The 17,897-nt window shown below is 43.0% G+C and overlaps 2 protein-coding genes across 4 annotated transcripts in view; both read left to right on the top strand.

The window, feature by feature from the left end:
* PIP5K1B (phosphatidylinositol-4-phosphate 5-kinase type 1 beta) overlaps window positions 1-17,897 on the top strand; it is a 297,076-nt gene that overhangs the window by 20,788 nt on the left and 258,391 nt on the right. Inside the window, exon 2 of one of the 3 annotated variants that reach the window (XM_025891473.2) lies at window positions 16,717-16,866. The exons of the other annotated variants lie outside the window; for them this stretch is intronic. The gene's annotated coding sequence lies outside the window, so the exon portion shown is untranslated. The remainder of the gene's footprint in view (window positions 1-16,716; window positions 16,867-17,897) is intronic. 3 annotated transcript variants of the gene reach the window in all.
* The window catches only part of PABIR1 (PP2A Aalpha (PPP2R1A) and B55A (PPP2R2A) interacting phosphatase regulator 1), a 78,762-nt gene that overhangs the window by 20,673 nt on the left and 40,192 nt on the right, over window positions 1-17,897 (top strand). The gene's annotated exons all lie outside the window — the stretch shown is intronic.

Below are 17,897 nucleotides of genomic sequence, written 5' to 3'. Positions count from 1 at the left end.
ACTGACTTGTTTTATAACTGGAAATTTATACTTCTTGATCCCCTTGACTTATTTTGCCCATCCCTACCTCCTTCCTCTCTGACAGCCATCAGTTCTCTGTATTTGTGAGTCTATTTCTGTTTTGTTTTCTAGGTTTCATGTATAAATGAAATCTTACCGTGTTTGTCTTTCTCCATCTGAGTTATTTCTCTTAGCACAGTGCCCTTGAGGTACACCCATGTTGTCACACACGACAAGATTTCATTCTTTTCTACAGCTGAATAATATTCCAGGGTATGTGTGTATCACAGTTTCTTTATTGATTCATTCACTGATAGATGCTTAGGTTGTTTCTGTATCTTGGGTACTGTAAATAATGCTGCGGTGAACATGGAGGTGCATACACCTGTTTGAATTCATGTTTTTGTTTTCTTCAGTTAAATATCCAGAAGTGGAATTGCTGGATCATATAGTAGTTCTATTTTTAAGTTTTTGAAGAAACAGTAATTAGGCCAATTTACATTCCTACCACTAGTACACAAGGGTTCCCTTTTTCTCCACGTCCTCACCAACCCCTGTTTTCTTGCCTTTTGATACTGGCCATTCTGGCAGGTATGAGGGGATATCTCATGATTTGCATTTCCCTGATGATGAGTGATGTTGAGCATCTTTCCATGGACCTATTGGCTATCTTTGGAAAAATGGTCAGATCGTCTGCCCATTTTTAATTGGATTATTATTATTATATTGGGTTGTAGGAGTTCTTCATATACTTTGAATGTTAGCCCCATATTTGATATATGATTTGCAAATACCTTCTCCCATTTGGTAGGCTGCCTTTTTATTTTGTGGATAGTTTCCAATGCTGTGGAGAAGCTTTTAGCTTGAGGTGGTCCCACTTGTTTGTTTTTGCTTCTGTTGCTTTTGCTTTTGGTGTCAAATTAAAAAAAAAAAAAAATTTGCCAAGACCTGTATCAAGGAGCTTGCTGCCTTTGTTTTCTTCTTAGGAGTTCTATGTTTTTAGGCCTTAAGTTCAAGTATTTAATCCATTTTGAGTTAATTTTTGTGTATGGTGTAAGAAAGGGGTCCAGTTTCATTCTTCTGCATGTAGCTGTCCAGTTTTCCCAGCCTCATTTATTGAAGAGACTATCCTTTCTTCATAGTATATTCTTGGATCCTTCATTGTAAATTAATTGACCACATATGCCTGGGTTTAATTCTGGGCTCTCTGTTCTGTTCCATTGATCTGTCTACCGTTATGCCAATAGGATATTGTTTTTTGTTACAGTAGCTTTGTAGTACAGTTTGAAATCAGGAAGCACAATGTTTCCAACTTTGTTCTTCTTTCTCAAAATTGCTTCGGCTACTTGAAGTTTGTTATGGTTCCATACAAATTTTAGAATTGTTCTAGGTCTGTGAAAAATGCCATTGGAATTTTAATGGGGATTACATTGAATCTGTATATTGCTTTGGGTAATATGAACGTTTTAACAATATTCTTGCAGTCAGTGAGCACAGAATATCTTTCCATTTATTTGTGTCTTCTTCAGATTCTCTCATTAAGGTCTTGTAGTTTTCAGTATAGAGGTCTTTCATTTCCTTGGTTTAATTAGTCCTAGGTGTTTTTTTTAATACAGTTATAAATGGGATTGTTTTCTTAAGCTCTCTTTCTTAGTGTTCAGTATTAGTGTACAGAAACTGTATCAATTTTGTGTATTGATTTCCATTTTGCGGTTTAATTCATTTGTTATTGCTAACAGTTTTTTGATGGAATCTTCAGAGTTTTATTTACATAATACTATATCATCTGCAAAAAGTTGACAGCTTTACTTCTTTCTTTTCGATTTGGATGTCTTATGTCTCTTTTTCTTGCCAAATTGCTGTGGTTAGGGCTTCCAATACTATATAGAATGAAAGTGGCAGGAGTCTGTATCCTTTTCTTGTTCCTGATCTTAGAGTAAAATCTTTCAGCTTCTCATTGTTGAATATGATGTTAGCTGTGGGCTTGTCATATATGGCCTTTATTATATGGAGGTCTGTTTCCTCTAAACCCACTTTGGAAGTTTTTAATCATAAATGGATGCTCAATTTTGTCAAATGCCTTTTCTGATATCTGCATCTATTATGATGATAGGATTTTAATCTTTCATTTTGTTAATGTGGTGTATCACAGTGACTGATCTGTGGATGTTGAACCATCCTTGCATCCCTGGAATAAATCCCACTTGATCATGGTATATAATCTTTTTACTGTATTGTTGAAATGGGTTTGCTAATTTTTTTGAAGACTTTTGCATCTACGTTCATCAGGAATATTGGCTTGTAATTTTATTTAATTTTTTAGGTTGCCCAGTTTGTTAGCATAAAATTGTTTTTTGTAGTCTCTTAGGATCTCTTGTATTTCTCTTAGCATCAGAAACAGAAATACTGTTTCATTTCTGATTGAGATGATATGATTTGCATTTCTGATTTTTTAAATAGTTATTGAAGAGGAAGAGTAAATCCTTAATTTTGATCATTTAGAACAAAGTATATTTTGGTTTATTTCCGGGAGATAGTAAAATCTCCAGTCTAATTTATCTTCCAAAATATAAAAGGAAGGTAAAATCTTAACATATTCAGTTGTTTTAAGAAATTAGAGCCAATAAAATAAGAATTTTTAAAACACCTATGAAATACGGAAAATATATCTACACACACACAAGGTTAGTATCCATAATATATAAGGCACGGATAGTATTATGTTACAACCTGTCTTTATTTGGATAAATGGCTAAAGGTTAAATACTGTCAGTTTTACACATCAGAAAGACCAGTGTGTGCAAAAAGAACCAAACATGGTAACGATGAAAGAAATGCAACCTAAGGTAAACTGAGGTTTAAAAAAAAAATAAAATGGTGGGCGCCTGGGTGGCTCAGATGGTTAAGCATCTGCCTTCGGCTCAGGTCATGATCCCAGAGTCCTGGGATCGAGTCCTGCATCGGGCTCCCTGCTCTGCGGGGAGCCTGCTTTTCCCTCTCCCTCTGCCTCTGCTTCTCTCTGTCTCTCTCTCTGACTCTCATGAATAAATAAATAAAACATGTAAAAAAAATTTAAAAAAAAATGGTAAGTTACGGGGCGCCTGGGTGGCTCAGTCGTTAAGCGTCTGCCTTCGGCTCAGGTCACGGTCCCAGGGTCCTGGGATGGAGCCCTGCATCGGGCTCCCTGCTCGGCGGGAAGCCTGCTTCTCCCTCTCCCACTCCCCCTGCTTGTGTTCCCTTTCTCGCTGTCTCTCTCTCTATCAAATAAATAAATAAGGAAATCTTAAAAAAATAAAATGGTAAGTTACAATGTTGGTGTGACTGTGTACAATTGGAAATAATTGCACATGATTGGTAACATTCACATTGGTACATATTTCCTGAAGGGGCAACAAAATTATTTAACAAAAGCCATCATAATGAACGTACCCTTTGATTCAGTAATTTCTCTTGGCAGGGGTAAAAAGTAGGAAAACAAATCTCGTTAGAACATTGTTACTTTTAATAATGAAAGACTACATTGTTATCTAACATTAGGGGAAATGATTAGACAAGCTATAATAGCTCATAACAATACACTATTATTGGGGCGTCTGGGTGGCTCAGTCGGCTCAGGTCATGATCCCAGGGTCCCAGGATCGAGCCCCACATCAGGCTTCCTGCTCAGCGGGGAACCTTCTCTCCCTCTCCCAATCCCTCTGCTTGCGTTCCCTCTCTCGCTGTCTCTCTCTGTCAAATAAATAAAATCTTAAAAAAAAAAAAAACCCAAAAAACATAAAGGTGAGGATAGGACAACTGAAGAAATACCCCGCAAGCCTAATTGGGACTAGTATCGGTTCCTAAAAAATGAGCCATTTCAGAAGATGAGATTTACTTTTGGATTAAAAAATTTCTTAAAAGAAGGTTTTAGATCTAGTATAATAGCCCATATCCAATTACATTTTTAAAATCTGTACATAGAAAACAAATTTCTCAATTGTTAACCAATATTGCACTTTTTAAGTACGATGATAGACAACTAAACTCGAGGAAAAGCAGAGAATTTCAGGAAGCTCACAGGAGTCATTGGAATGGAATTTGACCTGGATTATGTTGAGAAATAAAACTCTTGTGCTTGTCACATCAGGTGTACTGGAACTGACAATAAATTCCAAGGATTTTAGTGGGTGCTTAAAATGGGTCCTACCCATTTTATATATACACTAAATACGAATACAGATCAGCCAGAAGGGAAGCAGGAAAGGGATCATGGATTTCTTGATTGTTTGGAATTTACAGTGTTGCTCCAGTTTATCTCCTTTGTTCATGAGAATTATCCCTGAGAAGGGGGTGAGACTTGGCCACTTCCTTTACAATCTTAGTTAGAAGCTACTCCTTCTTATTTATCCTTCAATCATTAACAGGTGAACAGATATTACCTCCATGGCCATTCCTGTTAAGGAAAGTTACCTTTAGCCCAAGTCTATGGACCCTTTTGAATATGTGCGATAATTTAGTTTCAAAGGTCATGTGTCATGTATGAGTGCTGCTTTAGAATCTTCAAGGCTGTTCTAGACTAACTCTTGATGTCTGAAAGTTGCAGTGTCTCAGTTTAGCACTGGTTTATGAGTATCTGTCCCACCTGTAGGATTTCTGATACTTCTCATGTCTGGATGGAATGTGTCCATTTTGCAGGGGAAAGTGAGGAGAGGTTTGCACCTGACATTGCATTGTGTACAAGGGACAGGGATCCAAGATGAACCAACTCCCTTGTCTTCCCAGTAAAGAACAGCCTCTAAAATGAGACCAATGTTGCCCACTTCGGTGGATTTTTGAGAAAATTAGCTGAAATAAAGGAAGATGGGCAGTAGGAACTAGGTAAATATTACTTCGTTTCACTCTTTATGTGCTTTTTATAACAGATCTTAAGCTGAGGGCAAAGGGGATAACATTGAGAGTGGGGGTGGGGTGGGGAGGGATTTGCAAAAGGAATGAGTGGGCCTTGCCCTCGAGGAATTTAAATAGATTAGTGGAGCCGGGCACTGTGAATTAGGGGAAGATAATGCAGTTGAAAGAATGGTGGCAACAATGTTGAGGGTGGTGGGGGTTGGGGTCAAGCCAGCCTCCCGGCTCCAAAGTAAGGCTTGGAGGTTGCCCGTCTGCTAGCTGTTCTCTCCAGATCTGAAGACCAGGCTGGTGCACAAGTCTTACCCATGCTGTGAAATTGCTCAGTGAGAGAGCCACACTTCAAAAAGCATTAACATGTTTGAGTTATGCTCTTTGCCTTCGCAAAGTGGCCTATTCTTCACAGTATTTCAGGAAGTATTTCATAATAAACAGATTGCAACTCTTTTTATCACGTGGATGCAAGGAGACTAGGAAAGGAGCGAGCTGGCTTCTGGCAACTTCTGGCTCGTCCTCCGCTTCCGGGGCTCCTATGCTTGAACCAGTCCAAGGTAGAGTTGCTTCTAGAAGCTCTTGAAATCTTTCTCGTGACATTGTAGTAAATAGGTGGAGGAGGTAATATTTTATTTATACTTCTTTTATGGACCTAGCACTCTTCAGTGTGTATTTTCAGTTAATTTGCAGGCATGTCTTATCTGCCCGGCTGGACTGTAAGTTCCTTGAGGGAATTAGGGTCTTGTGTTCATTTTCTAATAAATAAAACTTTGTCCAAAACAATTCTCTTTAGTCCAAAATCATGCTGACTGTTTGAGTTACATGAATCAATTTTGTTTGTTTGTCACGTGGTGTGGTTCAAGAGTGTCTGAAACTAATCATTTGGGTTTGGGCTTATTTGGGATTCAAAGGAGATTCATTTCCTTACCTTTTTTTTTTTTTTAAGATTTTATTTATTTGACAGAGAGAGTGAGAGAGGGAACACAAGTAGGGGGAGTGGGAGAGGGAGAAGCAGGCCTCCCGCTGAGCAGGGAGCCCGATGCGAGGCTCCATCCCAGGACCCTGGGATCATGACCTGAGCCGAAGGCAGCCGCTTAAGGACTGAGCCACCCAGGCGCCCCTCCCTTACCATTTCTAACTTGGGCTTTGCTAGTCAGAAATACCTTCAGTCCACCTGGGGATCAGTGATGGTATGTCTCATTTCTCATTCATATTTGTTCAGAAACTCAGAACTATGGCCACCTCCCGTTTGAGAAAAGGACATCAGAAGAGGAGGCGCTGGTCTCAAGTCTGATAGCTAAACCCAGACAGTTGGGTCTGGTAAGCAGAAAATAGTGGGGCCTAAAGAAAAGAATGAACACATCTAGCAGGTATAGGAAGGTCCGTGTTTTTCCTGGGCAAGGCTCTCTGGGAGAGCTGAGTTAAGATGCAGCTGGTATGGAGAAAGACGTCAAGAACGCCGCAGAGCAGAGAGGTTCGCCTGCCCCTTTGGCAAAGCCTGGTGGTACGTGTTGGTGGTGTGGAGTGGGCGTTACCAGTGAGTGCTTGCCTGCTCGGGGTGCACATGTTCTTTACGCTCCTCGTCTGGTGGTGCTGCTCGTGATGATGATGGAGAAATGGGAGCCTTGCACCAGTTTTGATGCTTTGCACCTGCTGAGGAGGTCAGCCCCTTCTTCCTTGTGATAGAAAGGAAGGGTGTTTAATTTTGGTGTAGGCCACAAGGTGACTGCAAATACTCATGTAGTTGGGTAATTAAATTGGTGGTAGCTTATTTTTAGAAATCATCTAAGAAGCTGATCATCCAACCACAAAATTGCCAGTGGGAAATGAGAAGCAGATGGCTGAAGAGAACCTTGCTGTATGTTGTACGTGCTCACACGGTATGGTGCTGGGTACTGGTCACTCCTCTGGCGCGATCCCTTGTCTCTGCCCAGTTTCCTCAAAGCGTATGAGCTGGCCTGGTGTTGCAGTCTAAACTGTCCAGATGTGCATATTTTATTTTTCTCCATTTGTTCAGCCGGTGTCTGTCAGTCCTCCTAACTGGTCAACATGTGAAGAATGATGGCTAACCTCGGTGCTTCCTCAAGAAATTTTTATAAACCCTGTCTTCCTTAAGTCCTGTTGGCTATGTTGTACACAAACTCTGTGTGACTTTTAGGTTTTGGGGGGGGGGAACAACTGAATAAAAATTTTCTCAGTCAGTTTGGGGCCGCTAGACCAAGGATTTTTAACTTTCCTTCTGAGATCACCACTTATTAAAATACCTAGACTCTGTAAGGGATCATTGAACTGGTAGGGAGGCAGTGGGATGTGCTGTGGTGATAAGAGTATGAATTTCGCTTCACATTCTGTCTCTCTAACTTCCGTGTGACCCTGGGAAAGCCACTCAACTGCTTTATTCCTCGGCGTTTTTGGCTGTACAATGGGAGTAATTGAGTGCCCACCTCATTGAGTTGTTGTAGGAATGGAGTCTATGAGAGGCGTCTATGGGAGGCACTCAAATATTTGCTCATGTTTAATCAGTGATCAAGTTTGATCAGTGTGCAAAGGTTATACAGAAAATAGATGAGTTCATCCCATTAAGGAACTTACAGTGGAGTTGGGGAGATAAGCTCATGAAACGCAGTCAGTGGGGCTGGGAGTGCAAAATAAGATGGGGTTTCTGAGAGTGCAGGGAAGGGAAAGATCCCTCCCGTGTGGGAGGCACGCCGGAGCACTGCGGCTGGAATAAACGAGAGAATGGAGAAATGTTCCAGATGGGAGGGAAGGACAACAGGAGCACAGGCTCAGAGCTACACCCCCCATATCTCTGTGGCTTGGTTAAGAACTTGTTCACTGAGGACTGGTGGGTAGCAGGCAGGTGAGTCCGGAATGTGGCAAGTACGCTGGATAGAGAAGATCCTACCCCTTTTCTCCCAAATAGAATTTTTTAATGTGCTGACTGGTACCTGCTCCCTTGGCTTCCTGTTCAAATGCCCTGAGACAAAGGGATGAGAATGTCTCTGCAGTCTATGGAAGGAAAGAGGAGAAACAGGAGTGATGAACAAGGAAGAACATGCTTATCCGCAAGCTGTAATCTGATGGAGAAACCATTGTACAGAGCATTGGGCGAGATTAAAAAGGGGGAGAGGGGAAAGCCCATTGGTTTGATGGTTGTGGGAACCTTCTGCTAACTAGACAGTTGGAGGCTGAGGCTGTTGGTATTTTGTTGACACACACTGCGTAACTGGAAGAAGCAACAGATGACTGTCCCAGCTTCTGCTGGGTGGCTAAGTGGCCTAAAAATAAAGTCCAATACCTTTTGGCTTTTTTGGGTCACTTCACAGAATACAACTGAGGAAGTTGCCACATTGGACTTACCACCAACCACTCAGGAAAAATTAGTGTATGATATGTAAGAGGGAGGAACCTTTGAAGACAATGTGGATGAGGTGTTGGAATTATTTTTAACAAACATTTTAGAACTTTTTTAGATTTAGAGAATTCTCGAGAATATAGTACAGAGCATGGGAAACACTCATTTTTCCTTTGTCATTATCTTACATTAGCATGGTACATTCATCCCAGTTCATGAACCAACATCTATATGGTATTATTGACTGAAGTCCATACTTTATTCACATTTGCTGTTTTCCCTATTGCCCTTTTTTTGTTCCAGGGTCACATCTAGGATACCACATTACATTTAGTTGTCACGTCTCCGTAGGTCCGTAGTAATTGTGAACAATTTCTCAGATTGTCCTTGTTTTTGATGACCTTGACAGTTTGGAGAATTGCTGTCCGGTGTGTTACAGGATGTCTCTCAATGGGGATTTGTTGAATGTTTTCTCATGATTAGATGGGGGTAATGTGTTTCAGGGAGATAATATGCCATTCTCATCACACTGTATCAGGATTACATATGCTATTAACATGACATCACTGCTGATGTTGATCTTGATTACCCGGGTGAAGCGGTGTTTGTCAGATTTCTCCACTATAGCATTACCCTTTCTTTCCTCCCCTTTTCCAGACTGTCCTCTTTGGAAGGAAGTCACTATGTGCAGCCCACACTTTAAGAGTAGGGAGTTATAGTCCTCTTCCTTGAAGGAGGAGTATCTGTAAGAATTATGTGGAATTCTGGGGCGCCTGGCTGGCCTAGTTGGTGGAGCATATGACTCTTGATCTCGGGACCAGACTTCAAGCCCCACATTGGGTAGAGATTATTTAAAATCTTAGAAAAACGCACACACAGAGAATTATGTGGAATTCTTCTGCATGGGAGATTTGTCTATTCTCCCCCCCGTTTGTTTATTCAGTCACTCATTTATGTCACTGTGGACTCCTTTAAGTTATACTTTGAGTTATAATCCAGTACTGCCTTACTTTCTTGCTCAGACTGTTCCAGCTTTGGCCCCTTTCTTTGTTTCCTCCCTCTGTTCACTCCTGTATTCCTCAACATTCCCCCATCCCTGTGGAGTTTTGTTTGCTTGTTTTCGCACCTCCTTATTTGCTGATGCTACCAGGTGGGAAGGCCAGAGAGATGGAGTGAGTAGGAGCCTGCACGTGCCTGGCTGGGGGGTACCCCATACTTGTGCGGATGCCAGTCACGTATAGTACGGCTGAGTGCCTCTTCCCAGGGCCATGCACTGCCATGGACCTGGGCTTTGTAAATCCTCCTTGAGACTTGAGCTTTTTCTTTGAGAAGACAATTGCCTATTAGAGGGTTTTGAGCAGAGGAGTAAGGTAATCTGATTTCATTTTTGAAAAGAACCACTCTGGCTACCCTGGGTGCTAAGAACTCGAGGGCAAAAGCAGGGGGACCGTTACAAGGTCTTTTAGTCTATTGGTATATTTTCATCTGTTTCTGTGAATCTTGATCTATTTGTTTCAAGTATTTGTATCAAGAGTAGTAATTGTTGTGCATACTATTTTCCCATCTGCACATGTTGGTATTCTTCAGTTGCTCTGTGGTCCTCTGTTCGATCACTTTTGGTGGGTGCCTAGTAGTGTATCAATTCCCTGTTGCTGCTGTGAAAATTTACCGTAAATTTAGTGGCTTAGAAGGACGCGAATTTATTCTCTTATGGTTCTGGAAGTCAGAATTCCTAAAGTTGAGGTCTTGGCAGGGCTGTGTCCCTTCTGAAGCCTCTAGGAAAGAATGTTTTCTTGCCTTTTCCAGCTTCTGGAGGCCTCCACGTGCTTTGATGTAGGACCCTTTCCTCTGTCTTTAAAGCCAGTAGCATAGCAACTTCAAATCTCATCTCTTAGTCTCTAACCTCTGTTTCTGTTGTGTCTGCATTGGGCCCACTTGGATAATCCAGGATAATCTCCCCATCTCAAAATCCTTAACCTCATCATGTTTACAAAGTTCCTTTTACCACGTAAAGCAGCATACTCCCACGTTCTGGGTATCAGGATTTGGACATCTTTGGGAGGAGGCATTATTTGGCCTATCACAGTGGGCGTTTTGTAGTTCATTTAACGATTCCCAATGTTGGATATTTAAACTGTATCCAGTTTGGGGCTATTAGGATATTCCCAAAAGACGTATTTGTATACCTGAACCTTCTTTTATTTCAGATTTGTTTCAGAACGTGTCCCTTAAGATAAACATGTCAGGTATAGGTTTCCTGGTTTCCAGAGGGCATAAACATCTTAGGTATTTGCTCTCCAGATACCACGGTTACATTATCGTAAGTCCAATGGGTATGTCCATTTCCCTACCGACTCACCAGCGTGCTTTTTAAAGGTGTGTTTCCATGGCTTGCTACAAGATGACATTTCATAGTGGCATTAATTTCTTTACTGGTTAGGTTGAATCTTTTTGGTGTATGTGCAGGTGCGTGGTTGAGTGTGTACGGTGTGTGGTATGTTCTTCGTATTTTACAATAGCGTTTTAGTTTGTTTTGCTTTTTAGCTGTATCTGAAGCTAGAAGAATGGAGACAGGGACAGACTCTTGCATTAGAGCATAAGGCTGACATTAATACATGACATATACAGAACTATTTTGCTTTCAGTTCTCAGCAAAGAGAACAATGATCTTCAAAATGAAAAGGGATTAATTAAGAGGGATGTGGAAGACAATGAAAGAACATGTAGGTAACCTGAATAAGTTCACATCTCTAGGCCATACTAGATCATATCTAAGGGTGTTGAAGGAGTTAGCAGATAGCACCTTTGAGCCACTGCCAATGACCGTTGAGTAAATCTCGGAGAGTGGGAGATGTTCCAAAAGACCAGAAACATGCAAATGTTGTTCTGTGCAACGTTTGAAAGAGTTGAATTCCTGACACAGTCAATGTATGAAATGTTCCCTTGCAAAAATTGCGAATTACCATCTTGTAAGTGATTTAAAACCCATAGAAGAGGTGGCATTGATCCCTAGAAACTAGCATAAATTTACTACCGTGTAGGGCACCTGGGTGGCTCAGTTGGTTAAGCGACTGCCTTCGGCTCAGGTCATGATCCTGGAGTCTCGGGATCGAGTCCCACATCAGGCTCCCTGCTCAGCAGGGAGTCTGCTTCTCCCTCTGACCCTCTTCCCTCCCGTGCTCTCTATCTCTCATTCTCTCTCTCAAATAAATAAATAAAATCTTTAAAAAAAAAAAATTTACTACCGTGTAGTCACCCATTTATCACATTGCCTTTTTAGATAAGTGTTCTAGATTGGAAGAGAGAGCCATAGACCCAGAAGCATTTGACAGAAACCTCTCACGTGTCTGGAGGATGGCAGAACAATCCAGAACATTCACAGCTGAGTCTGTTCATATGCCATAGCACAGTTAATGATTGAGTGACGGCTTAGAAAGAAGTTCCCAGTGGCGGGCCTTCAGATGTTAAGCACGGCCCCCCACGTAAGAAAGATCCAAGGACTTGGATGAAAATCATAAAAAGTCCTATATTTTATGTGGCTGACAACACGAAGTTGAATGGGCTGGCTAAACCTATAGAATAAATATTCACGCCATGAAACAAATATTTGCCAACTATGAAAATGGGCCCAAACCCTACATTTAACAGAAATAATGAGAATTTTTAAAAACCGAGGTTGCTTTGAGAAGTGAAACTGCAGTTGATTTTCCTCCTCTTACGGTGTTCCTGAATTTCCCCCATTAAAGATAAAAGCAATTAATACTTACCTAGTGAGAATAGTTGTTTCAAGTTTAATTCCTGTATGGTGGGAGGATACTGAGGGCTACATATGGTGGAGAAGGGAGCATGGAAGAATGCAAACACTGCCCGAACGAGAGGCAAAGATCTGGGTGCCTCCTCTGGCACTACCGTAAACTAGCTTAGTTGTCATCCTGGGCAAGCAGTCGGCATCGCCTTTCTGGGTGTGAGTTTTCTTATCTGAAAGTTGGGGAAGGAAACGGGTGGGGTGACGTTAATCACCCTGCCCCATTCCCGCTCTCGTGTTCTCCTCAGGCATTTACAAGTTTGTCCTCCTGCTCTTCAGTTAGTTGGCCAAATTTCTAGACTAAATGGAACCTTCCAGATTTTTCTGGATTAAACAAACCATTACAGGCCCTCTGTGAAAGGGGCTCAGTTCTCTTTTAATCGGAAAGTTCTTTTTTTCATTTAATTTTATTTTATTATGTTAGTCACCATACAGTCCCTCGTTAGTTTTTGATGTAGTGATCCACGATTCATTGTTTTTGTATAACACCCAGCGCTCCATACAATACGTGCCCTCCTTGGCTCCCTGCTCAGCGGGGAGTCTGCTTCTCCCTTTGGCCCTCCCCACTCTCATGCGCTCTCTCTCTCTCTCTCTATCTCTCATTCTCATTCTCTCTCTCAAATAAATAAATAAAGTCTTTTTAAAAATACAAAATCTGCAAATTCTTTGAGATCTGCCTCCTTCAGGGTCCTATGAGACCACTTATTTTCCCTTTAATCCAAGGTTAATTGAGCACTGCACTTGAGCCCCTTTTGCTCAACCAACCAAGACCAACATCTGTTCTTGTTGAGGGTTCCGGCCCACCCCTTGGGATTTCAGAATGAGGTGGAGCCTCTCTTTGACCAGCCCAGAAAGTTCTCCGTGACTTTACCTAAGGGGGCCTTGCCTTCTGCATCTGCATCCTCCCATCAGGCTACCCCAGACCATTCTGGTCCACATGAGCTCTTGATTACTGACTTCCTCCAGCTCCGTCCTGATCACCACCATTTTGATTTAGTTGTATCCGTAGTGAACATTTAATTTTGAATTTTTAAACTTCACATGTAGTTTCCCCGCATATATATCTTCATGTCATCAATTCGAAAGGAGTTGAGCGTATTTTACGTGCCTCAGCTTACCCTTGCCTCGTCAAATTTATCCCTATCGTTAGTCATCAAATATGATCTAGTATTTTTGTTTTTGCTTTTATGGAATGTAATGTATTGTACACCTTCATACAAGCTAGCCTTTTGCTTCTTTTGTCTTATTTCCTTAGATTAAATTCTCAGAGTTGAGGTTGGTGCTTAAGGGCTCCGTCAATAGGGTTCTTGCTTCATTTGGGGCGCTCCTGTTTTGACTGACAGAGCAAAGAAGAGAGGCCACTTCACATGACATTCTTTCCCGTAACCTTTAAAATATTTCAGAATTCTGCACTTACATGGAAACATGTACATTTCAGCCTCCTCCCAGGCCTTCCCTCAATCCCGAAATCATTTCGGTGGGAGGACTGGGTGCACCCCCTCAGGTCGCAGTACTTTTCAGCCTGCTCTTACCTAAATTTCTCCTTGGGCTTCCTCTACCTTGAATTCTTCCCGGGGTCAGCACTTTTGCATTTTTCCAGCTCATTTCAGGCACTCCCAGCTCTGCCCTGCCTATGCATGCTCCAGGCTTTGCAGCTAGGTTCAGGTTCTAAGTCTCAGTTAAATACTGCTCAGCCCGGGTGGCAGGGCGACTGCCCGATCGTCCAGGCTCCTGCCTGCTCTCTGTCCACCTGCCGTAAGTCTATCTTGGGTTCATGTATTATGTTTCTGGTTAGCACATGGGCAGGAAATGAGCTCCCCGCCGTGGTTGGGATCAGGGGGGAGTCTCTTCGCTTATCTGAAAAACAGGTCTTTCACTTGCCACCTGTGGCCAGTCGTCCTCTGCCCCTCTGTCCTTGGAGGCCACCTCCCCACCCCTTGCCTAGAAAGCTCTCCCAGCCCAGCCAGCTTGAGATAAGCAGAGTGAACTAGGAGGCCACTCCTGTGTGGCCCCAGGCTGCTCTGGACACGTGTGTGCATCAAGTGTCTGGATTTTCTTCCTTAAGAGGTGCAAGATTGTAGAACTGATCCTTTTGTCAGATGAAGATGCTGCTTTGTTCCTAACCAGCTTCATGTTTACAGACAGGAAGTACTTAAAGCCTTTCAGGTAGGGCTGCTTCTAAAGAAGGTTTGCAGGCTACTCTCTATATACGTGCCTTGGGGCTGGGTAAATGTCAAGTCATTCTAATAGAGCATGATGCCACGGGATGGAGGTTAAGTGGCTGTTAATGTGTGTAGTTAGCAACAGTAGAAGACAGAATAGCCCATTTCTTCTCTGTAGTCACAGAGATGCCCAGCTTAAGGTTAGAGGTGCCTGCTGATAAAGTTTCACCTTGACAGTCTCGGGAGGTGAGCTCCTTTGCAATGCAGGTGGACAACCTTTGTAACCCAGACTCAGGTTCAGTGGCAGTGACAAAGTCACCAGCGCTGCTTTAGCAACGGACTTGTTTGCATGTCATAAAACGATGATATAATGCCAGCAAATATTTATTTAGCAAGTAGTGTAGGTGTGCACAGTAAGACTTGCCCTTTCCTTATGGAGTATTTCCTTACGAAGTTCATTCGTCCCTGACTCTAGGACTCTGTGGTATCATGGGAGGGGCCCAGGCCGTAAATGTCACACGATCTGAGTTCAAGCTATGGGTTGGCTCAGTTGTCTACTAGTTGTAAGACTTCAGGTACGTAAGTCACCCGAGGGTCCAGAGGTGTTTTACCTTCATAATCGGGAGGGATTGGGAAAAATATGGAATTGGGTCATTTCTAAAGACATTTTTGCTTTACAGTATCTAATCAGTACTCCTTTTTTAAAAGATTTTATTTATTTGAGAGAGAGCGCATGAGCAGGGAGAGGGGCAGAGGGAGAGGAAGCAGCAGACTCCTCACTGAGCAGGGAGCCCGACGTGGGGCTCGATCCCAGGACCCCACGATCATGACCTGAGCTGAAGGCAGCCATTTAACTGACTGAGCCACCCAGGCGCCCCTCTAATCAGTATTCCTAAATGTCATTTCACCTCTCCTTATACAATTACTTGCCCATTTCACCAGACTTGGAAGTACAGAAAATCATGAAGAAAAAATGTATAACCTGTATTTCCATCACAGAGGCAAAATAATTACTCATATTTTAAAGTATTTCCTTCCAGTCTTTATTCTAAATAGATACAAGTAAGAGGGGCTCCTGGGTGGCTCAGTCCGTTGAGCCTCTGCCTTCAGCTCAGGTCATGATCCCGGGGTCCTGGGATCGAGTCCCACGTCAGACTTCCCTGCTCATTGAGGAGTCTGCTTCTCCCTCTCCCTCTGCTCCTCCCCCTTCTTGTGCTCTGTCTCTCTTTCAAATAAATAAATAAAAACTTTTTTAAAAAGCCAGATGCGTGTAAGAATGGGTAAAACAGTGTGTATGTATACATCACAACTGGGGTCATACGATATGTACATTTGCGTCAAGTGGTTTTTGTTTCATTTAACAACGTACCACGAGTATTACCTCATGTTGTCCGAGCAGTGCTGTGGGCTTTTATGTAAAACTAGATAGCCTTGATCATTATGCAGTTTCTTTTGAAATTTCCATACTGGAGACCACATTACAGGCACTCTCGAAGCTAAACACACTTGGCTTGCAAACATCCTGCGTGAGTACAAATAACCAGCCTTGGCATTCTAAAGAATAAGCAGTAGGGAGACCCCAGAGCGCTTCGTGCCGCTCACTGCAGGGGGGACAGGTGGGCATAGCCAGGGGTCAGAGTAAGGGTGACAGTGCACGGGACCCATCGGGGTCTCAGACGACCTCCACCGATAGTTTTCTTTGTGCACGACCAGGTTAAACAGGGCCGATGCTGGGCAAAGGGAAGATGGAGGGAAACGTGGTAATCAAGGCTTGCCTTCCTGTACCCTGCTCCACCCCACCTCTTGCTGCCTTTAACACCCCTCCTCCCTCCGCCATGGGTCTCCCCCTCCTCTGCGGGCCTGTTGCATTTTGTTCACTCTGCAGAGAAAGTTCTTATCGTATAATAACTGGAAGTTTTCTGTGGCAGTTACCGGGTGTGGGGAAGGGCAGTGTAGATTATAAGACGTCAGAAACGTACGTCTCCCCACTTCCTCCGTCAGTGAACGTCCCAGTTGGAAGATAATCTAGTTCCGGTGAGAAGAACTTGTGAAAGTGAACGGTGACCAACTATTTTAAAATCACTTTCTTTTGTTTGCGTATTTCAGCGGCGTTGCGGGTTATATTGGTTTTGGCGGGCTTGCGTACACCAGGGTGTCTGTAGTGGGGAATAGTCCATTGAGCGGGAACTTTTACAGATGCTCTTAGAGGCTCCTTCCAGTTCTAAAATTCTGCGATTTATGGCATTGTTTCTATGGGAAGGAGCATTCCAAGTTCCAAACAGCTGAGTTGTGGATCTCTACCCCTTTGAGGTGTGAACCACCCAGAGATACAGTCATCCTTAAAAATGCAGGTAGGTGTATGTCGTTTGTTGTATGTGTAGATAACAGTAAGAAAAGTATTGTTGATTGAAACTGCCACCCTCACGTGGCAGGTACTTTCCTCAGAGCCTCCACATGTTCCCTGGCCCTCCTCACAGTGACTGTTTGAGGTAGGCATTATCGCCTCCATTTTACAGATGGGGCCCAGCAGAGCCAGCACGTGACTGCAGACCTGTCCAGCTCCGAATCTTGTGACCTTTCTTCTTTGGTGCCTGATGCCTCCCAACCCTGTGCTAGCCAGCCTGCCTTCTCACTGCTTCGCCCCCAAAGGTCCTTCCACTAGAGAGGTGAAAGTTACTTCTTTTAAATGTATCTATGTTACTTGCTTTGAGAGACCTGAAAAGTTGATTCTTGTGCATGGAGTCATGGACCACGATGGAGCTTTTCACTCTTGTTCAATGGGGAGTAAACGGACCGTTGACATGCTCTCAGACTCTGTAGAAGGAGTAGCCTGAGGAGAACCTTTTATATCAAATGTCACTGAAGTATCCAATTACAAGATTTCAAGTAAACATACTACAAATCATCTGTAGGGACTAGAATGGAGTAGTCAACAATGAGGAGTAACAGGCCTCTCTCTTTCTTTTAACTTATTTAATGACAGTATTCACATGACTCTAGCTTAAAATGTGAGCCAGGATATCCATTCATTTGTTCATTTACTCATTAGCCATCGGATTTTTGAATCGTCTTATGTGCATAGATTCCATGCCAGGCCCCAGAGGACACAGAAGTGGATGAGACACAGTCCCTGCCTTCGAACTGAAAATCTAGTGACAGCAGGCCCAGAAACATCTTTTAAAATGATCTCGGTTTTAAATGTGCTCCCATAAGAAGTAGAGCTCATGGGTGAAGAAGAATCTCTCTTACCTGGTATAGATTTGGTGAGCATTACTTCCAGTAATGTAGAGTCTCAGCCAGTATGTGTTAACTGGCAAAACCCCACGGAAATATGATAACGCTACATTGGTTGACTACTGCTCATTGGCCCCACCACAGTGCGAGTTGCCCGAAGATGCATCCTGTCTCGGGTTAGGCTGCTCTGCGCTCTGAGACGTGCTTTTCATAACCCGTATGGCAAAGGGAGAGTGAATGCAGGGACTCAGGCTCCCATCCCGTGCTTGGTATCTTGGGGTTCGCTGGTGGGTAGGAGTTGAGGCTCTGGGCTTCTCAGCTGGATCCCCACAGAAGGAATCCTCCCAGGATGACATCTGAGGACCACACTCATGAGGCTTGAAATTGGGAACGTGATGGGAGCCTGTTTCACGAGGAGGATCAGAGCTGAGGGTGGTGGGGGATCCTGGTCATGGAAATCCCT

This window comes from Callorhinus ursinus, unplaced genomic scaffold (genome assembly GCF_003265705.2).
Source record: "Callorhinus ursinus isolate GAN/ISIS: 27379988/994484 unplaced genomic scaffold, GSC_fseal_2.0 scaffold28, whole genome shotgun sequence".
Classification (NCBI taxonomy): domain Eukaryota; kingdom Metazoa; phylum Chordata; class Mammalia; order Carnivora; family Otariidae; genus Callorhinus; species Callorhinus ursinus.
Note: the sequence above shows the minus strand (reverse complement) of the source record. Positions and strands in the feature narration are given on the sequence as shown.